The sequence below is a fragment of the Aedes aegypti genome, chromosome 3, assembly GCF_002204515.2.
Source record: "Aedes aegypti strain LVP_AGWG chromosome 3, AaegL5.0 Primary Assembly, whole genome shotgun sequence".
NCBI classification, from domain to species: Eukaryota; Metazoa; Arthropoda; class Insecta; order Diptera; family Culicidae; genus Aedes; species Aedes aegypti.
Genome location: NC_035109.1, coordinates 197,162,135 through 197,180,373, shown reverse-complemented (window position 1 = coordinate 197,180,373; position 18,239 = coordinate 197,162,135). Strand labels below are relative to the sequence as shown.

General features: G+C 38.0%; 1 protein-coding gene and 1 long non-coding RNA gene across 4 annotated transcripts in view; both read left to right on the top strand.

The window, feature by feature from the left end:
- Positions 1-18,239, top strand: part of LOC5568988 (nose resistant to fluoxetine protein 6) — a 134,347-nt gene that overhangs the window by 54,675 nt on the left and 61,433 nt on the right. The window contains exon 1 of one of the 3 annotated variants that reach the window (XM_021849378.1): positions 79-179. The exons of 1 other annotated variant lie outside the window; for it this stretch is intronic. The gene's annotated coding sequence lies outside the window, so the exon portion shown is untranslated. Of the gene's footprint in view, positions 1-78; positions 180-517; positions 619-18,239 lie in introns of those variants that run through there. One more of the 3 variants, XM_021849379.1, reaches the window with a different exon arrangement.
- Positions 3,434-4,748, top strand: LOC110677822. Its single transcript, XR_002501215.1, has 2 exons — positions 3,434-4,622; positions 4,681-4,748. It is a non-coding gene; the product is annotated as an uncharacterized LOC110677822 (long non-coding RNA).

The following is an 18,239-nucleotide window of genomic DNA, read 5'->3' as shown; positions in this document are numbered from 1 at the left end:
CATCAGAATTCACAAACAGCAGAGTGCTTTAAGAATTTGCGAAAAATGGTGCGACCATATTTTAAAAATAATTAAAAACATTATCGTTTTTTGAATATTTTTTGTGGTAAAAACAAATTCTGCCGGTAGAGAGGTTAAGAAAAGATCGAAATATCTGATCAATGTTACCCCGGATTAAGGTATTGTGTTTGATCAATAAGTATAAGACACTAACAGCTGATATTATAATTTCTCAAGCACATTCGCATGGAGACAAAATCATCAAACTAACATAAATATTCCTCAGATATCAATTTACATGTATTTCCATAAATATGCGACTGGCCTTGTTGTTTACAAATTTCAAGTAGGAGAGAAAGAGGGAGAATGATTTTTGAGCAGAGCCCTATAGAGTGACGAAATAGAAATACAATAATTAGGCTAATAATAGAACTTCCTCCAAAGATTTCATTTACATATTCCCCTGAAAAAGCTGAGGGTGTTATTGATTGTCTTTGTTATAGTGGTTTTTTGCGCTTGGCGAGTTCGCTGTGCGGTGTTTCCTAAGCTTTGATTATGATTATGATTCAACTTAGATTTAAGAGTTCGATACTTTGTTTAACTGGACTTGAAATACTGGTAAGTCAGCTTTTTCGTTCGAAATTGCCGATGTTCGTTACTGACTTACGATAGTTGTCATCACTGAACATAGGTTATATTTAGGCTTTACCGGAAATTGGACTAAAATCAGTGCAATTAAATACCGAAATTTCAGTATTTACTATTTTGTACTGAAGAGTCGTTTAAACCAAATGCAAACATGTAGGTAACTGTCAACCAGAAGAAACTATGCTACAAAAATGCAATGGCGCGTTGAACCGATTTCTACTCGGCAGTAGAGATTTGCCTCCTAATCAGGAGGTAGAATTACTCGGAAAACTTCTCTTTTTTGTTAGAATGGCAGTATGTAGGTAAGATAAGTAATTGAAAACCTGATAGGAATTGTCTCCAGAGTTGCTGCAAAATTAGATTATCCTCTTCAACACAGTATTTTTGGCGGTTTCGTGCAGTTCTAGTTTAATTCTTACATACTTGTAATATTATGTCACTGGTAGTAACTGACCATTATTTCGAACTTTTATAGTTGAATGATCTACTTTTTAAAACATAAATGAAAGAAAACGTCTTTTTAAGGATTTCCCCAAAGGAAATTTTCCGAGAGCTGCACTGCTCATATTCGCATAGTTGACGTAAGCGCCAATATGACCAAAATGCACTTTTTCATTTATATGCATTCTTTACCTAATAAAACACTGGTTGGACATGTGAACAGCGCACAGTGGTTCCCCTATAGGTCATAAATGCAAAAAAAACGATTTTAATGAAATCGTGATATTTGTTCAATGATCTTCTTCTTTCTGGCATTACGTCCCAACTGGGACAAAGCCTGCTTCTCAGATTAGTGTTCTTATGAGCATTTCCACAGTTATTAACTGAGAGCTTTCTTTGCCGATTGACCATTTTTGCATTATCGTGTGGCAGGTACGAAGATACTCTATGCCCTGGGAATCGAGAAAATTTCCTTTACGAAAAGATCCTCGACCAGCGGGATTCGAACCCACGACCCTCAGCATGGCCATGCTGAAAAGCTGCGCGTTCACCGCTACGGCTATCTAGGCCCCAATGATATCATGTTAAAAACTTATAGAACAAGGTTCCGTAATCATTTTTGCTGAACATTTGCTTTTACGTTTCTATATGGATCATTTAAGTGAGATGAGTTAAGTGGAGATATAGATCATAAAAAAATAAACATTTTTAACACTTTCATTACGCTATCAGAAATGTTGACGATACTTTACAAGTACCGCCGTGCGGGGTGACATTGGGCCTAGGGGGTGACTTTGACCGCCTCTTTCGATGCTTCTCATGGCTAGTAGGTTCACCGAATAGCTAATCTATGGCCATCTATTGGCTATTTGTAATGTATTCTCGAATCTTGACACATTGTTTTCATTATTCTGGCATTAGCTTGCTGTAAAAATGTTGGCCCAAAGTCACCCTTATGGACCAATGTCACCCCGCACGACGGTACGCTATCAATGGCACTGGTTTTCAATAATGTTGTTCGATCTGAGTGAAAATAAAATTAAGATTTGCATATTTTGTTTGGAAACTACATCGCTGATATACAGCCTTGATTTGAAAAAAAAAAGCTCGAAATTCTGAATACATTCGCTAAGCCGAAAATAATGTTTCCCCTCCTATGGGGCCCAGATAGCCGTAGCGGTAAACGCGCAGCTGTTCAGCATGACCAAGCTGAGGGTCGTGGGTTCGAATCCCACCGGTCGAGGATCTTTTCGGGTTGGAAATTTTCTCGACTTCCCAGGGCATAGAGTATCTTCGTACCTGCCACACGATATACACATGCAAAAATGGTCATTGGCATAGTAAGCTCTCAGTTAAAAACTGTGGAAGTGCTCATAAGAACACTAAGCTGAGAAGCAGGCTCTGTCCCAGTGGGGACGTAACGCCAGAAAGAAGAAGAATGTTTCCCCTCCAAATCCCCTCGTGCGTTGTTCTATGAAACTTAATTATGTATTTCCTGCTGAGAGTTCGACTGTATTTTCAATGATTGATGACATATCGGCAACGCTGTCTTTTCTGTTAAAAACGAGTTTTATTATTTAACCCGACGTTTCGACGCTGGTATGGCGTCTTCTTCAGGGGAAACTGTAATTATTTTATTGTTTACATAAGGCTTTAGTGTTAAATTAAGACAATTACTTACAATCATAGAGAGGTGGCGGGAAATTGATACAAACATCAATTTGGACATGTTTCTTGAGATTGTTGAGCTTTGTATGGAAGCCAGTTACTTTTGCTTCGAGGGTCAGTTTTTCATTCAAACATATGGAACAGCCATGGGAAGTCCACTATCTCCGATTCTAGCTGACATCGTATTAGATTCAGTAATTAGCAGAGCTATGAGCACTCTATCTTTCGAGTCTCCTATATTTAGAAAATATGTGGATGATATCTTCATGGTTATCCCACAGCATGCTATCCAACAAGTGCTCGATGCATTAAACGCAATAGAACCGAGGCTGCAATTCACCTTAGAGGTTGAAAAGGATGGGAGATTACCATTTCTGGACATGACGGTAATACGCAATGAACACCAAGAACTATCAACCGAATGGTACACAAAACCAATAGCGTCTGGAAGAATGCTCAACTATCATTCCTTCCACCAACCCAGATACAAAATTAATGTTGCAAATAACTTTATTCATAGAGTGTTCACATTGACCTCCCATCAATCAGATGAAGAAATAGTCGCAACCATAAAGAAGCATTTAAGAATGAACAACTACCCTAAACAGCTGATCAACCGCCTCATCCAGCTTTATACTAGCAAACAATCCAACAGTAATTCCGCCCTGTCCGCCAACCCTCCTACGATGCCCAATCTTCGACCACCGTTTTCTCAACCCACTGCGCCTCCACCCGCCACCGAGCCAAATAATCATCCGCCGTATCCGTCGACCTCAAGCTGTCCAGGAATCCAACAAAGTCCATCGCCTCACCAACAACCCAATACGACTCCTCCAGGAAACAGACTCTCATCGCAACAAACACCAAACGAAACAATCCAGGACCACATTGAAGAACCGATTCATAATATCAGCAATCCAGAACATCATTCCGAAAGCACATCGTCCGAAAGAAACGAATTTGACAACACAACTAGCATCCAGCAGATAATTCCATCAGAGCAGAAGATGTACCGTTCCATCCCGTATGTTCCATCGCTATCAGAACGCATCACCTAAATCTTGAGCAAAGATTATCCTAATATAGCAATAGCCACCAGACAGATCCGTACCATAAAAGCAATCCACAGCAAAGTAAAATTTCCTGTAAGTAAAGAAGAACAAAGTAACATCATCTACAAAATTCCTTGCAACAACTGCGAAGGTTGTTACATAGGAATGACCAAAAATAATCTACGTAAACGACTAGCAGGACATAAATCAAACATCAACAAACTAGACAGATTGTTAAATTCACACCACACAGACACAGCAGTAACAGCTTTATCAGAAACCACAACAGCTTTAATAACACATAGTGTAGAAAGATGTCACACATTCAATCTAGACCACACAAAGATCATAGACCATAGTTATAAAACCAATACACTGCCTTTCTTGGAAATGTGCCACATATCTAACACAGACAACACAGTCAACAAACGTACAGATGTAGAAGGATTGAACACTACATATGCAGCCTTACTTCATAGTATTAAGAATTTTACCCACTGCGAAATTAGACGAGATTGATAGAAGGAAATAATTCACACTGAGAAATGTTTCATGCAAGAGAAAACCGTTGCAACAAATAACAGTGAAGGTCCAACTAAGAATTCTACAGATAAAGCGCGCAAATTGTTTCGAAAAATAGCTTGAAATATCCTAAAGTTCATTGCAATTGAGTGTAAGTTTATTTAAAAGTTCATCAGTGATTCTCAAACGAAAAATAACGATCTTTCGCCAAATTTACAGCATGTACTAAAAATTATTACACTTGACAGTTAAAGTTAGCCACAACCCTAGACACAAAACGAACGTATCATTGTAAGTAATTGTCTTAATTTAACACTAAAGCCTTATGTAAACAATAAAATAATTACAGTTTCCCCTGAAGAAGACGCCATACCAGCGTCGAAACGTCGGGTTAAATAATAAAACTCGTTTTTAACAGAAAAGACTGCGTTGCCGATATGTCATCAATCCTTAATTATGTATTTATATTACATTTTGCACATAAATGCAGCTGCGACCGTTCGCGATCAGATTGGTGGTAACCGCTTAAGTGTCGTATATCCAATTTACCAAAACATAACTTGGTTAACAACTAACGGTAGCTATCAAGTATACTAATTTTGAGTTTCAAATGTATAGCATAGTAGGCTGTTCAACAATATATGTATAAAGTCTTAAGTGTACTGCTTTTGCGACTATGTTCACTCTTCTGGTACATGTAAGTAAATAAAGCTGAAACCATGTCAAAATCATTCAAGTCAATATGTGGAGGGGAAGGGGGTGAAAACCTTAGTACCTCCCCCTCTTATCATAATAAATGCTTTGCATGTAGAACACGACTACGTTTCAAATAGCATGAATTTGCCAACATTCGTATTTATGACCGCCCTCCTAAGGGACGAATGACCTTCGGGTTAAAGTCCCTCTCAAACAACAACAACAACCGCCCTCCTATGAAGCTGGAACCACTGTGCAGCGCTTATTTATTCTGAAATATTTGAACTATAAGAGAAAAACGGATTGACATGAGCACATACACCAACTCATCCAAAGAAATACCCGGTTTGTAAAGTGTTTATTCTTATAGTTTAGCGTATAAACCAAGTTGCTGACAGTGACCTGGTGTTTACATCAATTTTTCCATATAATCGTTCATCAAACTCACTGAATGGACGAATAAAACGACGTATGCGTTTGCAGATTACAAAAGTAAGAAAACTTTATGCAATAGCGTTTGATAGCAAAGCAGTATTGAGTTCTGTTTGATCCTTCGACCTTGACGCTTGCTTCTGCGGGGGCGAGCGACGAGGGCAGGATCAAACATGTCGCGCGTCGGTCTAGTAGCTTAGCTTAGCTTTGATTAGACTGCCTACACATATCAATGGTTGCCGAATGCACCGAAGTCAGTGAAAATGCACAAAGAATCAACTAGAAGTTCGGCTGGGATTGGCCATAATCTTCTTCAGTGTGCATAATTCAGTGCCTCTTTTTATACAGGGTCAATAACGGCACCGGCCACGTCCTTGCAGTCAGGTGGGTTTGGGGGAAGGAATGTTAGTGTGTAACCTTTGCTATTTGGAGACCGTGTTTGCCTCTGCATCACCACAAAGGATACTGGGAGGGATGTTTGTTAATGGGAAGGATCGTTGGGACACCATCTTTACAGGCTTGTTGTCCGGCCTTCTTGCAACATGCCCTGCCCAGCGTATCCTTCTAGCTTTAGCTACCTTCACGATACTGGGTTCACCGTAGAGTTGAGCGAGCTCGTGGTTCATCCTTCGCTGCCACACGCCGTTCTCCTGCACGTCGCCGAAGATCGTCCTTAGCATTCGGCGTTCGAAAACCCCAAGAGCTTGCAAGTCCTCCTCGAGCCTAGTCCACGTCTCATGCCCGTAGATGACTACCGGTCTTATGAGCGTTTTGTACATCGTGCATTTGGTGCGGGGGTAAATCTTGCCTGACCGCTGTTTCTTGTGGAGCCCATAGTAGGCACGACTTCCACTGATGAGCGCCTTCGTGTTTCCTGACTAACGTTATTGTCAGTCGTCAACAAGGATCCGAGGTAGACGAACACGCCCACCACCTCGTAGGTATCCCCGTCTATCGTGACACTGCTTCCTAGGCGGGTCCTGTCGCGCTCAATTCCGCCTACCAGCATGTACTTTGTTTTTGACGCATTCACTATTAGCCCGACTCTTGTTGCTTCGCGTTTAAGGCGGGTGAGCAAATCTGCCACTATTTCAGTTTTTCTCCTAATAATGTCCATGTCGTCCGCGAAGCAAACAAAAAATCGTGAAAAACGTGCCTTGACTTTTAATTCCGGCTCTCCGCATGGCACTTTCAAGCGCAATATTGAACAACAGGCACGAAAGTCCATCACCCTGTCGTAGTCCCCGCCGAGACTCGAACGAACTGGAGTGTTCGCCCGAGATCTTCACGCAGTTTTGTACACCGTCCTTCGTTGCTCTAATCAATCTTGTGAGCTTCCCGGGAAAGCTGTTCTCGTCCATGATCTTCCATAGCTCTACACGGTCGATACTATCATATGCCGCCTTGAAATCGATGAACAGATCGTGCGTAGGGACCTGGCTGACGTAGCCATCGCTTTCGCTGTCCTGACCTTCTGTGCCTGTCTTCTCTGCGCCATTCAGGTGTTCATCGTAGTGCTGCTTCCATCTTTCGATCACCTCGCGTCCGTCCGTCAAGATGCTCCCATCTTTATCCCGGTACAGCTCAGCTCACGGCTCAAAGCCTTTGCGGGATGTGTTGAGCTACTGATAGAACTTCCGCGTTTCTTGAGAACGGTACAGCAACTCCATCTCTTGGCATTCCACCTCTTCCAGGCTGCGCTTTTTGTACCGGAATAGGCGGGTTTGCTGTTTCCGCTTCAGTCTGTATCGTTCCACGTTTTGCCGCGTACCATGCTGCAGCATTGCAGCCCACCCTGCATTCTTCTCCTCTAAAACCTCCTGGCACTTCTCGTCGAGCCAATCGTTTCTTGAGCTCCGTTCCACATATCTGACAATGCTTTCGGCAGCGTCGTTGACGGCTGCTTTGACTGTCCTCCAGCAGTCCTCAAGAGGGGCCCTATCGAGCTCGCCCTCATCCGGCAACGCTGCCTCAAAATGCTGCGCGTACGCATTGGCGACATCCGGTTGTTTCAGCCGCTCAAGATTGTATCCGGTGGGCGTCGGTACCGTACATCATTGATAACGGATAGTTTTGTGCGCAGTTTCACCATCACCAGGTAGTGGTCGGAGTCAATGTTAACGCCACGATAGGTTCTGACGTCGGTTATGTCGGAGAAGTGCCCGATGGACGGCATCAAATCGTGGTAGATTTGCGATTTTGTCTGCTGAGGTGATCTCCAGGTGTACCAATACGGGAGGCTGTGCTGGAAATAGGTGCTTCGAATGGCCATATTCTTGGAGTTGGCAAAATCTATCAGTCGTAGGCTGTTCTCGTTCGTCAACCGGTGGGCGATGAATTTTCCAATCGTCGGTCTGAACTCCTCCTCCTGGCCAACCGGAGCGTTCAAATCTCCTATGATGATCTTGACGTCGTGACTGGGGCAGCGGTCGTACTCGCGTTCGAGCTACGCGTAAAATGCGTCCTTGTCATCATCAGTGCTTCCAGAGTGTGGGCTATGCGCGTTGATTATGCTGAAGTTAAAGAATCGGCCTTTGATTCTTAACTTGCACATTCTTTCGTTGATCGGCCACCACCCGATCACGCGCCTTTGCATATCATCCATCACTATAAAAGCTGTGCCCAGCTCACGTGTGTTGCCGCAGCTCTGGTAGATGGTATGATTACCTCTAAACGTTCGTATCATAGAACCTGTCCAGCACACCTCCTGCAGCGCTACGATGCCGAAACCACGGATCTGCAGTACATCGGAGAGTATGCGTGTGCTTCCGATAAAGTTGATAGATTTGCAGTTCCACGTACCGAGTTTCCAATCGCTAGTCCATTTCCGTCGCTGTGGTCTTTGCCAATTGTTCCGATCCGTATTCTCTCATTGACGTTCCTGTGTTTTTACGGTTGGCTTTCAGGGCCTGACACCAACCCCCTAGATTGCCGGAGTACCATTCCCCCTAAATGTTCGGAGGACCATAGTGCGCAGTTTAGCTTAGAGTCCTTCTCTGGCACTCGGACGATGACCAGCCGCTTCTGACAAGGGGAACAGACGCTGTTGTGAGCCGCTCCTAACATGGAGTACAGACGCTCAAGGTTTGCAGAAGCAAAAGCAAACCCCCCCTTCCCTGTCTGCATACGACCAAAGTTCCCACCGGGGGTTGGTTACCCGGACAGGAGCTGCTGGGCAAGAGGCCAAAGACTGCACAAATGGGTCTATTTTATTCCTGCAGATATTCTCGGAGTAGTTGTAAGAATTAATTCTAAAATGCTAGAAATGACTAAAAAAATTACAGAAAACAATATTCAATTAATGTTTACAGCTTTTCTCAATTATATCTCTGAAAGAACTTTTAGAGAAGTCCTAAGATGTATTTCATTAAAAATCTTTAATGAAATTTCTTTGCAGAGATCCTTAATAATATTATACGGTAGAAAATATTGTATGGTAGAAAAAAATATTAGGAGCAATTTCTAAAACAATATCTTGACGATGCATGAGCGTGTTATATCCTGTGTCAATGCTTGACGACACTAACCACACGGCCACGAAGCTCATTATAATATGGACTTTTCCAAACCGTTAATGGACATACCATTCAGAAAAAAATGGATCTAGATGGGTTTTGAGCTCTACATTGCCAACTGTGAATGAAAATCAAGGATGAATGTCGTTCATAGTTTAACGTTTCATGCAATAAGGGTGCAAAGATTGTGTATAATGATCGTTTATGTGTGAATTTCGTGAATGAACTTTTATGATCGCTTCGCGGAAGTCATGGCTACGCCCATGTACACACAACTGGGTGGTTTATACCAGATACTCCAATTTCAAGCAAGCAAACAAAGACATAGTGGGAGATTCCCCAGTACCGGACACCTAAAGTCGATAAATTCCTAATTCCAAATTTATTGGTTTTATGCGATCATATTTCCTATTTATGATACATATTATTAACTCAGTATGTATGTATGTATGTATGTAGGTAGCCACCATCCTAGCTTGAGTCTTGCTCTGCATGCGGTTCCACTTAACAGTACAGTCAATTTTCATTATCAATCTGAATTCAACATACCATTGTATGAAGGGCCAAAATGGGGTGTGGCGGACCCGTAAGCAGAGACACTTACGCGAAACCCGCGGGAAATAGAGAATCTCCTTCCAATAATATGATCCAACGGAAAGTATAATGAAATTTGCAATACCTGTCAAGTTATCCACGGGATGGTTTGTTATAAGAAGGGCGCGTCAAATCTATTACAACTGTTGGGATAGAAGAACCCATCTACAAGGATGTTACGGTTACTTCAACCCGTGACTCCGGCTGGCACTCCACTCCATTGTCCAGCTGTAACTTCAATGATGCCCTGATGCACCCTCCCAATATCACCCATTATATGATTCAGTTAAATGATTGTTATGTAATAAAATGAAATACAATAAAAGTATAAAGTATAAAATATATAAGAAATCATGCAATAACTCGATGATTTGAACTAGAATCGTTGAATGAAAGATGATTAATATTAAATAAATAATGACAATCGTTCCAACAAGCCTGAATAAAAAAAACAATGACAATGTTTATAATAAACGACGGCTTCCTGCAATTATCTATTGCTGATGTATTCTAAAAAATACATGAATTAAAAATATCGTTTGCAGGTCCTGTATCTGTAATCAATTTTTGAATTAATGTTCAAAATTAGCAACTTAGCCCATGGCTGCCATTCTTACATATAATTATGATTTGCAATCGAATCATAAAATTTAGTGAAGTGCGAACTCGATTTTGAAAGAATGAATCCATGAACAGTAAATATAATGACAAAGATCCCCGAATAAAAATCAATAAGTTGTAATATGCGGTTAAGGTACTGACATCGTGGTGGTGACAATCTCAGCAATGACCTAACTTTGCGATGATGTTACCCGACAACATTCTTCGAGAAGAAATATCTTCACCGCGAGTCGTTTAAAAAGAAAATGAACTTCTGCACGAAGAACCAGAGAACATTCGGTCACTGGATGTTGCTGGATTTTCTTTTGGGTTTACTGCCTACCTTTGGAAAGAGTACGAAGGAAAATCTAAAGTAAAAGAAATATTTTGGATAAGTCAATTAACATTTACAATCAATAACATCAAAGGCGCATTTTTTTCCGGGACAGCCAGCTGAAAAAAATGAATACTATGAATACATATAGCCACCATCCGTCAAATCTATTGCAAGTGTTGGAGATATGCACCCATCAACACGGATGTTACAACGCATTCCCCTAGACTCCGGCTGGCACTCCACTCCATCGTATAGCTGCAACTTCAATGATGCCCTGGTGCACCCTCCCAATACCCAGCAATGAAATGAAATAATTATAATGAAATATACAAAAAATGGAAATTATAGTTATGGATAAAGATGTTCATTTTTGGATGTTATGAATTCAACTTCATTCCCTAAGAAAGACATGCTGAAATATGAAGAGCAGCGATTAAGTTAGTATCTCCTATTTGCAGACTCATTATGCGCCAGTGATTAATGTTAAATTAATGAATTAGTGTTGTAATTTACGGACGACCTATTCCTGGGATTTTTTCTTGAAATATATAAGAGAAAGTTACAGTTTCAATAACCAAATATTCGAATAGTTCAATTTGCCTCAAAAACACAGCTCTCAAAAAAAAAAAAAAAAAAAAAAAAAAAAAACATGTACACTGTTTTGCGTTAGAAAATGGGTTAACCAACGTGCGAAGTTCGATCTTTGACCAACTTCGCCGCGTCGCAAGTCGATTCTCAATAGTGCGCATAATGCACACGCTGAAGGGCATAGATGCGCACTATAGCGAAGTGACTCGCGACGCGGCGAAGTTGGTCAAAAATCGAGCTTCGCACGTTGGTTCATCCATTCTTAGTCGCGAAGCAGTATAAATATTTTACATGTTACAAACTCGTCAGTTGTTAGACTGGTGTAGAGTAAAACACGATCCCTGATAACTTCTACACATTGTTCGAAACAAGTTGCAAGCCTGCTCACACTTAAAATTAATCTGCATCACTGAACATACACTACACAATGTTAGAAATAATGGTTGATGTTGAACGAGGCTGAAACATATATCATTAGCAAAAACAGGTTTTATGATACAGTGGCCGTTCGATTTGGAAAACACTTCTAATAATTTAATGTTGCCAAAATCGAAAGGTCTCCTCCAATCTATAGTACAATGATCGGTTTTGTTATCCTACAGCAATAATTTTTAACAAAAAATAAAAAAATATTAATAAATAATGCTATAATATGAATAATTTTGGATAACCTTGCCGAAATCCAAATCTGGAACTGTCACTGTATTTACTTTCATTTGCGTTGAATATATACAAGAACCACTTTTAGTATTTAAAAGCATAGTGGTTTTCACGCTCAATGGTATGGGTGCCTTAGTGTAGATGTATATGTGAACCTTAGAGGAAAACAATATGCACTCTGTCTCGAAAAACACCCAGAACCCGGGTATATTTTTTGCAAATTGGGTAATATTTCCATATGTATTTTGATGAGTCTGGAAAGCGTGTGCAAGTTTCTTCGAGGAAAACAAAAACAAACTGTGTATGACGAGCGTATGCTAGTCTACGTGTGTTCAAATGTCACTAAGCTCTATAGAACCCTTACCCATACCCATAAAAAAACACAAAAAATTTGTACGAATTGTAATACATGACGAGCCCACTCCTCTTACTCAGAGGGAGGTGAACTTCCACCCAACACTGCCTCTGCCATGAGTAAAATTACTTCTAGTACCGTGATGAATAAAAGAACACTATAAACAATCTATCTCCTAATTACTCCAACAAACTTGGTGAGTGTTTTCTTTCAAGCGTGCACGCAGATAAACCGCCTGTAACCACCAGAGCATGTGTGGGAAAGGAACATAATTATCTACCTCTCTCAGCCTTTTACACACGACACCTAAAAAAAAAAAAAAAAAAAAAAAAAAAAAAAAAAAAAAAAAAAAAAAAAAAAAAAAAAAAAAAAAAGAGAGAACAGAAGGCAATCTCGGATTGCGTGGACATTAACTAAACACACTCCGTAGCGTTATAAGATGTCATTGCTTACGAAAGTAAACAAATAATCCCATGGGATCTTGTTGCAACACACATTCCTAAATTCTTCCAACCCAAGTCATGTTTATTCACTCGCCCCACATGAACGTCCAACATACATTTCACCACCACCGCTAGCTTCAATTCCAATAAGAAGAGTGAATGGCTGGCACGTACACATGCTTCTGCGTATGACAAGCAAAGGGACCGTCCATAAATGACGTAGCATTTTATGGGGGAGGGGGGAGTCTACGATTTTGCTATGGACCATGTATTAGGTATGGGAAAATAGGCTACGAGGGGGGAGGGGGTGTCAAAAATTGGCCAAAAAATGCTACGTCATTTATGGATGGTCCCAAAATGAAAAAGAAAGCTCAACATGTGAGCAGTTCAGCGCTACTTTTTCAACATCATCGTTTCCCTTCCCCCTCATCCACATCACCATAATTTGCATCGGCAAGCTCGCATAGCAGACCGACATTAATGCTGAAAGTCAATTACATTTCACAACTGTTGAAAAAAGTTTACTACTTCTCCTGCCATCGACCAACGTTGACACAACATCACAATATATCTCTCACGAAGCCGGAACTTTTCCATCGTTGTCGTCTTCTTCAGGTCACTTGTTTGTTCAGCCACTAGACAGCATGCTCTTCGCCATTTTTTAAACATTCTCAAGTTGAAAAACACTTCCTATCTACGTAATAAGCCAAATTTCACTAAGACTCCAATTGTTTGTCACTGAACCATTGCTGTTTTACACTAAAACACAACTCCTGGTAATTAATTACTGCAAAATCACTTATTTTCCAAGTAAATATGCACAGCGCAACTTTCACGCCGTCTTTTCTCGGCAAGGTTGCCAGTGGGACCTGATACATATTATTAACTCAGTAGCGTGCAAAAATCAATTTGAAAATATGTATAACAATTTTGAAATTTAATTTTGATTATGCATTTTAGTATCAAATTGATAAATCTTTGAAGGTGGCCTCCAATACCGTATTGTATCAAGAAACGGCTCGATTTCTTTAGATGTGTATATCATTGAATGTTTTAACTCCAATAACAGTAATTCAACAAAAATTCAAAGCAATCAGAGCATTCATATGAATAATTTGAGTTCTATTTGGCCTGCAGAACGTCCATCCAAAAATCTCTCTTGATGAGAAATTGCACTATTTTTTTATCGGTTTTCAAACATACCTACTTTTCAGAAAGAGATGCATATTACAAGGTTGCTACGCAAAATGTTGCTCTCTATAATAGTTTCCTTTTGTTCTGATCACCATGATTGGATCATGGTTTAACATTTTTCGATTATGTCCGTTATTGGGTGCTGTCCGGTACTGGGGGATCTCCTCCTATTTCTATTCGAATGTATATGGCGTAAGTGTCATTTCTTAATGATTATAACAGGCATATTAATTATCGCGAAACAACTTGCAATCTGTCGAGTTCCAAAGTTGAATACTCGTTTACAATCGATAGCCTTGAGGGCACAAGGGTGAGGTGAGTATTATTTGCGTTACGTATTAATTTATTTTTATTTTCTACTTAGACAGCTTAAAGAACACCCATGTACACTTGAACCAAGCATGATGTCATTTTGTTGATTATAGCTTTAGTACTTTTACTCCATAACCCACAATATAACACAGTGTATGGTAATCGTGCATACTATATACAATTTTGTTTATTTGGAAATATTGTTTATTTTTTGACATGGTATTGTCGATTGTTTCACAATGTTTATTATATAATATACATACACTCCCTGTCCAAAAGTGTGGGTCCATCCCCTCAAAAACATACAAATGTAATTCGTCCATACCTCTGTAATTACACGTCTAATTGAAACTCTTTATGGCGAATTCGAATGGTTAATAATGAGTAATGGGGTAATCATACTGTGTAGGTTTTATGACATAAACATTTTTTGAGACCTGTTTACCAAATTTTTACTCAAAGTTGTAACATTTAAAAAACACACTGCAATAATCATTGATAATTTTCTCAACATTGGATAACGAAAATTTTAAATCAATGCCTTATTAGCACCATTATATTATATTCCTGAAACAGCAAATGCGAAATTTTGGCGGAAAAATCTGAAGTTTTTATATTTATATATGTGCCAGAAACCGTTATTAACACAAAAAAATGTTCAAGAATGTGGCACCTACCATTCAAAAGATATAGCATTCAAGCATATTTGAAAATATTCTAACGAGGGAATCGAAAGTTATTGTTATTTGAAGGTTTTGAGCTATTTTGCAAGGGATATTCACATGCTTCAAAATATTCCCCAACGGTGCATCATTATTATTTTTGTAAACCAACCAAGTAACCATCAGCTTTTCATTTAGCATTATAAACATGTGATACCCAAGCATCTTCTCTGCAAATTTGAAATTATTTCGTCGAGAAAATCAGAAGTTACAGTGATTTGTATATTTACGATTATTTCTATGAAGTTTGTATTGGAGCTTATTTATATGGCTTTGTTTTAAAATTGTACATAATTTGCAAATAAAAATCTCAAAAATTAGCAATGTTGTTCAGTGTGTTTATTTTTAATGTCACAACTAAAAGTAGAAATTTAGTGAACAAACTTCAAATAATCTTTATGTCGAAATACCTAATTCATTGTTATTTGAATACGCCATAAAGAGTTTCAATTGATCGTGTAACATAACATGTTCTGCACGAGTTAAGATTTTATATATTTTTGTTGAAAATTTATTTGGATTTGCTAGAGAACATTTGACAACAAATTGTGAATAGAGAACATTTGACAAAATCATGGAGAGACAAAAGACTTATAACTTTTTAAGTGTTTTCAATAGAAATTTAAATACCGAATTTCAGATTTAAGGTACAATAGGGGAAGTATATTAACCAGTGGAATAAGTAGATCATTTGTTCGACTTAAGTACCCGAGGAGGAAAAAATAACTCCCCAACAACTAATGCATGCCATATTTTGGTATCATACCAAAATTAGGTATTGTTCAGTTGTCAATACCTAAATTTGGTATTATAATAGTATTGGAAAAAATCTTTAAAACAATTTAAAATACTTCATTGATGTATTGAACAGCTATTGAGGTCTGTAGGAGGTATTGAACTACTATTGAAAAATTTCACTTGTATATGAAAATCCATCAAGTAATATTGAGGTATTACAATACCTGATCTAATTATCAGTTTGGTGTTCGTAGAATATGCTTGAGATATTATTTGAGGTATTTTACCTCTTATGCAGGGCTAATTCATACCTCATTCAGGTTGTAGGTATTGGAAATCAACTGCAAAACTGGTGCTACATGTGCACTAACACAACCAAACTAGTTAACTGCAAAAATCAACTCATTTCATAATTGTTTTCTGTCAATTAAAAATCCATTATATCTCTGCTTAAAATCGAATATTCAGTTCTTATTAAATGAATCGCAATGGAAAAATGTGATTTTTATAAATAAATATAAATACATTGGACGCAGTACACTTCCATGGTACTTAAGATGGGGTAAGTGGATCAAGTATTGTTATCATATACAGGTATGTTCCGTTTTCATCAACACGATCGGCAATTTTCAGTTGACAAAAACGGAACCCTGACAAAAACGGAATAATTTTCTTAGACAAAATATTTTACAAATTTTAAAATAAAATTGCAGTTTTACCTGGATAATACACAATTTCATCATAATAATGGACAGTATTGATGTTTAAGAGCTGTGATTAGCAATAAGATTTTTCATTCGCATAAGTTCGTAAATTAGGTCGATTGAAGACTCTAATCAATAAATATGATAAATTAATGTGATATATCAGTAATAGTTTAAGTTCTCTTTGTTAGAATTTAAATGTATGAAATATGGAATAATAAAACGATAATCACATAAATGTGTTTTGCATCGTGAGATAGGACATATTTGTAAAAATAGCTACAAGGAAGTGGGTCACGCTGATCAATGTTTTTTTTTTCAAGAAAGATTTAACAAGAAATAACTTTTTTTTCTTATCTTTATCATTATTCTTCTGCTTCTTATTCTTCTTTATGGTATTACATTCCAACTGAGGAAGAGCCTTTTTTTCAGCTTACTGTTTTTATAAACACTTCCGTAGTTATCAACTGAGAGTTTTTTTTTGCCATGGTACATTTTTTGCATTTTTGACAACCGATTAGCGATTAAATGTGGGGTTATGTTGCAAAAGTTTTGCAAGCTTAAGAATATTTATGGTTTCCTGTGCTTTGGATTGTCAAAATATATTCTGTAAAATGATTGTGGTGATTTTTCTTCTAATGTTATCAGTACCAACTAAGACTGGGATGCACTAATCGCCATTCTAGAACAGTGCTTCATCTTTTAGCTTTGCGTTAGATCACGAAGGCTACCACTAAACTAATCTCAAGTTCTAGTGCTTTCTTTAGTAAAACAATATTGAATAGGTTTATCAAAAACACAAAAGTGTACAAACTCCAGAAGAAGCATAACAAAATTAAAACTTTTTGGTTAGAATTTCTTTTGTTAAGTTTTAAGAATAAGCGTATGGCAGTTGGTATAAGCTCTTAATTAAACTTTTTACCAAATTTTTACTCAAAGTTGTAACATTTAAAAAACACACTGCAATAATCATTGATAATTTTCTCAACATTGGATAACGAAAATTTTAAATCAATGCCTTATTAGCACCATTATATTATATTCCTGAAACAGCAAATGCGAAATTTTGGCGGAAAAATCTGAAGTTTTTATATTTATATATGTGCCAGAAACCGTTATTAACACAAAAAAATGTTCAAGAATGTGGCACCTACCATTCAAAAGATATAGCATTCAAGCATATTTGAAAATATTCTAACGAGGGAATCGAAAGTTATTGTTATTTGAAGGTTTTGAGCTATTTTGCAAGGGATATTCACATGCTTCAAAATATTCCCCAACGGTGCATCATTATTATTTTTGTAAACCAACCAAGTAACCATCAGCTTTTCATTTAGCATTATAAACATGTGATACCCAAGCATCTTCTCTGCAAATTTGAAATTATTTCGTCGAGAAAATCAGAAGTTACAGTGATTTGTATATTTACGATTATTTCTATGAAGTTTGTATTGGAGCTTATTTATATGGCTTTGTTTTAAAATTGTACATAATTTGCAAATAAAAATCTCAAAAATTAGCAATGTTGTTCAGTGTGTTTATTTTTAATGTCACAACTAAAAGTAGAAATTTAGTGAACAAACTTCAAATAATCTTTATGTCGAAATACCTAATTCATTGTTATTTGAATACGCCATAAAGAGTTTCAATTGATCGTGTAACATAACATGTTCTGCACGAGTTAAGATTTTATATATTTTTGTTGAAAATTTATTTGGATTTGCTAGAGAACATTTGACAACAAATTGTGAATAGAGAACATTTGACAAAATCATGGAGAGACAAAAGACTTATAACTTTTTAAGTGTTTTCAATAGAAATTTAAATACCGAATTTCAGATTTAAGGTACAATAGGGGAAGTATATTAACCAGTGGAATAAGTAGATCATTTGTTCGACTTAAGTACCCGAGGAGGAAAAAATAACTCCCCAACAACTAATGCATGCCATATTTTGGTATCATACCAAAATTAGGTATTGTTCAGTTGTCAATACCTAAATTTGGTATTATAATAGTA